Source organism: Myotis davidii, unplaced genomic scaffold (genome assembly GCF_000327345.1).
Source record: "Myotis davidii unplaced genomic scaffold, ASM32734v1 scaffold866, whole genome shotgun sequence".
Lineage (NCBI taxonomy): Eukaryota > Metazoa > Chordata > Mammalia > Chiroptera > Vespertilionidae > Myotis > Myotis davidii.
In genome coordinates, this window is record NW_006297145.1 from 423,151 (window position 1) to 428,227 (window position 5,077).

Here is a 5,077-nt window from a genome sequence, read left to right on the forward strand (position 1 = left end):
CCTTCTTGGTCCTTATTCCCTTCTGCTCACTCACCTGCAATTTTACCAAGTATACGTCTCTTAATTTTGTTACATATTTTTGTCCCATATTATTTATAATGAACATATATCGCTTTTAATAAAGAAATACTAGAAATGGTCCATAATATTTACCACAACTAATATCTTGTGATTACAGTAGAGTGAATATATATTATACTCTTACTTTCTTTTAGAAATATATGTAGTTTCCTACAGGCTATGGGAAAATCTATTACTTCTTTGTCTGAAAACCTTGTACTACCTTTCACTACCTCTTTCCAGGGAATGTGGAATGTATAAGAAATAAAATTCAATTTCTTCCTCTGAAACTAGCCCACGGAGTGATTGACCCAGCCCTGTGTGTCCTTTTCTTCTTGCTCTTACTGTAGCTTTCTGGGGTAGTCCCTCTGTCCTTCATGTCAGAAAATGTTAACGGAGCTGACAAAGAACTGGCCAGGCTGAAAACCTTGTATGGGAACTGAGAGAGATGAGGTCTGGCAGAACTTTGAAGACGATTCCCCTGTCCTTCAAGGACTGAAACCCAGACCCAGCTTGGCAAGGTGCTCCTGGCAGGCACTCCTCCTGGGAAGTCCTGGCTTTGGTTTCCTGGTGGATACCCCTGGGAGGATCCAGGCTGGACTTCCTGGGTCAGGGGAACCCCGGCTTTGAGGCCACATGGCTTTGCCTTTCTTCCCTCTTTCTCTTCCTTTGACGTAATGAAGCTTCATAATCATTTTAGGGGAGAAGAAATAAAGCCTAGCAGTTAATGCGTTTAAAACACTGTGGAAGTTGTTGGCCTGCTGCATGGGATTCAGGGCTAATTCATTAATAGTAGTTATAATAACACTGACTAGTCCTCTGGAGAGCATCGTTAATGATGTGATTAAAGACGTACAAGTAAAAGCTAGGAATAACAAGAAAGAATACACATGAATGTGGATCCGTCTTGGGAATGAGTCAGATCATCCTAAGAGTGGCAGCAATGGGCTAGTGTCCACTCTTCTGCCCATACCATGTGACTACCAGTCCTGGTCCTGGGTTCATCTATAACCACTGCCTCAGAAACTTTCATTATGCATTGTAGTTGCCTGGGGAACTTGCTAAAATGTTGATTCTAATTTAGTAGATCTGGGGTGGGGCTGACCACATTTCTAGCAAGTTCCATTAATGCTGTCCCTCCAAAGGCCATACTTTGAATAGCAATGATTGATAATCAAGCTGACATGACCACTGTGGGCCACTTCACCTAGAAGAATGACACAGAGGAAGCACTGCAGGTCCAGAGGGCAATATCAGGTGTGTCTCTTCAGCGAGGGTCTTCATGGCAGTCCAAGGGTGATTGTCCTCCCGTGAGAAACACACGTGTTGACTTTGCAATGAGACTCCGCTCTTGGGTATAGGGGCCACTCTGGTTTAAAAGCCTTAAGCTCGCTTGGAACTAATACCTGTTTCACAGCTTCCAGGTCTCACCCTGGGTGAAGCCTAAATCTATGCCATTCAACCAGGTTTTCATAGTTCATTCCAAATCTGCTCAGTCTAGAGACAGTTTATCAATCAAAGGTCATTTTCCCATGAGCAGTGTTAAAGGTGGACCAATAGTTGTTTTCCCATAGAAAAGGTGAAGGCATGTTGTTAAACCTTTACTCATACTAAGCACTTTGATTTTTGCTCTGAGCACACAAGATCACCATGGATGATAGTCCTTGATTCTGTCACATATCTACCTGGAAACTGGGCTCAGTGCTTCAATATCCTTCTCTCCCACACTTATCAACATGTAGGGTGTTAGGGTTACAACATACATATTTTGGAAGGATGCAAACATTTAGCCCATAACACAGACCTCCCACCATTTCCTGCCTATACTCAGGATACTGTCTGATTAGAAATATGGATCCTTGGATTCTGGCTCACTGGTGACTCTGGCAACTGGGGTGTGTATTCATGGGACTTCTTGATGCATTAGCTTCCTAAAATATCCACCTTCAGAGCTCTTGACATAGTGAGCATGGAGGACATTTATGGAAATTGGTGGTGATTATTGTGCCATAGCCAGAGGGGGAGAGGTTGTGTGCTCATCTTCTTGTTTGCGTGTATTTTGAGCACTAAGTGTGAAACATTTCCCCAGAAATTGGAGATACAATGGTGACCAATAACACACTTGCTAGCTGCACAAATCCTCTCATAGTCAGGGACATCTACATTACTTTTATGATGATTTGAATCACACATAATTTTGGATTATAAGTAGTGCCATGAAGGAAAGGCACTCAATTACATGAATGCCCCCATTCTGATTTGGGGGACATTAAATCTTCCTGGAGCAAGTTCTATAGGATTGGAGGTTGGAAGGATAATTTGAAAGTAAAGTAGCCATTAATGATTGTGATGACAGTACTTAACTGAGGCGTCACTGTGTGCCAGGTGCTCTTTCATGCACCTTCCCTGTACTATCCCAATTACCTTACTGTCTCCATTATTCCTCACACTAACTCTGTGGTGCAGGTATTAATATACCCCATCTTTCTACAACTAGTTGGGGGAAAAGGGGATGAATATCAGTAATATGGTCCTGTTGTTGGAGAGAACATGGCACTTGATGCATTTGAAGAACTAAGAGAATGATGAAATACTAGAAATGATTTCTTGTAGTAATGCTAAGGAAAAAGACTTCCTCCTTCCCGGCCAAGTGTGAATGTGTTGAGGGACTGAGAGTTGCAAATGTAGAAGTTTGTGGTTGGTTGTCAAATTTAGCTGTCTATAAAATACACGGCTTATGACCTTCTGGAGAATTCGATCGAAAAGCTTTGTGTCTGGATTGTTCATTATGTTGTTACCACAAGAGCTAAGAGAAATCTAATCTTTTGGAAGATGCATAAAATCTCAAGACCAGAAGGAGGAAATTAGGGATTTGTTAGCGCTTTCCTTCTTTTGAAGCTGTGAAGTTGAGTTTGGGAGCTTCCGAGGTCTGTGGAGAACAGAGTTCAAGGGGAATACTTCCACTCGACCTTATTTAAATCTGCATTGTGGACTGGGGAAGATAACAGTTCTGTACAGCACAGTGATAGCTTCTCTAGTCTGGCTCACAGTGTTTCCATAGTAGGTAATAGGAAGGACTCTTTCTTTTACTAGAAAATGACCAGCTCTTTTTGAAGTTAGAGTGTGAGTGTCTACGCTAGGCAGCATTTTGTTTTCATTGAACTGACTTTGATATGAAATGTCTTGGCATTCCTTAATTCTGTAGAGGAGGTTTCTCCCTTTGAAACTGAGCTATGTATGTGTATAATTATACATGTGGCTGTGTCTCTGACTGATGCCTGTGTTCTCCCATTCGTTAGCAGGATTTATTCAGCACCTCCTATAAACTAGATTCTGGGAATGCTGTAGTGAGCCAGCACATCAAGCCAGGCTTATGTCTTCATGGCCATGGGGTTTACCGTCTGAAGGTGCTCATAGACATTAAGCAAAAAAAGGGTCAGAGTGAAAATTTGATTGAATACTTAGATGAAAAAGCATGTGTTGCTATGAGGCAGAAGAACAGGAGGGTTTACTTGAGAATGGGTGATGTGCTGGGTAGCTGCTGACCACCCTGTCAACCTTCCTCCCACCTCCACCCTTCCCAGGAGGCTGGCCTGCACAGACTGCCTTAAAGAGCCCCTCTGCTTCCAACTGGGGATTGGTCATTGGTTGGGACAGTGAGAGAATGGGGTGGGGTATTTACTTCCCTAGTCCCTTCTCTACTAGGTTTTCCTGCTTAACTGTGACCTTCTACTGAAGGCCACCAGTACTTTAAGGTAGCCTTCTTCTTACACCTATTCTCTCCAGGTTCTTGTACACATTCCCTCCCCTCCTGCTTCAGGCCTGAGCAAGGTAATGTCTGCTCGCTGTTGATAGTCCTGCGACACTGCACTTGTGACTTCTTTCTTTCTTTCTTTCTCTTTCTTTCTTTCTTTCTTTCTTTCTTTCTTTCTTTCTTTCTTTCTTTCTTTCTTTCTTTCTTTCTTTCTTTCTCTCTTTCTCTCTTTCTCTCTTTCTCTCTTTCTCTCTCTCCATGTTGCTTTTAAAAGCACTGTGAGATAGCGGAAGGAGCTTCTCCCTTCCCCCCCCTTTCTCTCTTTGTTAATCTTCACCTGAGGATATTTTTCCATTGAGAGTGGAAAAGAGAGGGAAAGACAGAGAGAAACATCGATGTGAAAGAGACACATCAATTGGTGTCCCAATCAGGGCCCAGGCCAGGGAGGAGCTTGTAACCAAGGTATGTGCCCTTGATTGGAATTGAACCCAGGCTGACGCTCTATCCACTGAACCAAACTGGCTAGGGCTCATGATTTCTTGTTGGTGTTTATAAACTCTGTCCACACCTTGGTCCATAGCCCTTTCTTAACATTTACCCCACTTGGTATGTGCTACCTGTTTCCTGCCAGGGCCCTCATGATATATATCCAAGAGGGTATTTTTTTGAGTATGTGGCTTTTAAGGTGAAACCTTAAATGTCAAATTGTGGACCAGGAAATTAATGGGAGGAAGTGGGTTTCAGAAAGAGAAGAATATGTGTGAAGGCCCCAAGGCCAGAAAGAGTTCTATATGCTCAAAGGGCATATAGAGGAGAAGCATATATGTAGGACAAAGGGGAGGTGGTGCCCCCTTCTCCAGATGACACTGGAGAAGTGAACAATTGGGTTTAGAAAGTTTGGGTTTAATCTGAATGGAATGGAAGCTATTGAAAGAGCTTAGATAGGAGAGTGTCATGATCAAATTTTATTTATTTACTTGTTTTCTTGTTATTAACTGACATTTCCTGTATGCCCAGACCTGAACAGAGTATGAGGAAGAGGGAGGCATATAAGGCATGCCCTTTTATCAAGTAGCCTACTGGAAGAGTGAGGATATAAGTATAGAGAATGCCAATACAAGACATGATGTAAGTAGTATGAGAGGGAGTACAGACTACAGATTATTTTCAGTGAAGATGAATAGGGAAGACTTCCTGGAGGTAGCATTTGAGGGGGGGTTTAAAGGATAGATTGATCTTTGATAGAAAGGCATTCAGGGAAAG

At 42.5% G+C, this 5,077-nt stretch overlaps 2 long non-coding RNA genes across 2 annotated transcripts in view; one reads left to right on the forward strand and one right to left on the reverse strand.

Moving 5' to 3' along the window:
- Positions 1 to 4,510, forward strand: part of LOC107184520 — a 21,730-nt gene extending 17,220 nt beyond the window's left edge. The window contains exon 3 of the long non-coding RNA XR_001515370.1: positions 4,500 to 4,510. This is a non-coding gene — a long non-coding RNA (uncharacterized LOC107184520). The remainder of the gene's footprint in view (positions 1 to 4,499) is intronic.
- LOC107184521 overlaps positions 4,024 to 5,077 on the reverse strand; it is an 8,176-nt gene continuing 7,122 nt past the window's right edge. Inside the window, exon 3 of the long non-coding RNA XR_001515371.1 lies at positions 4,024 to 4,110. This is a non-coding gene — a long non-coding RNA (uncharacterized LOC107184521). The remainder of the gene's footprint in view (positions 4,111 to 5,077) is intronic.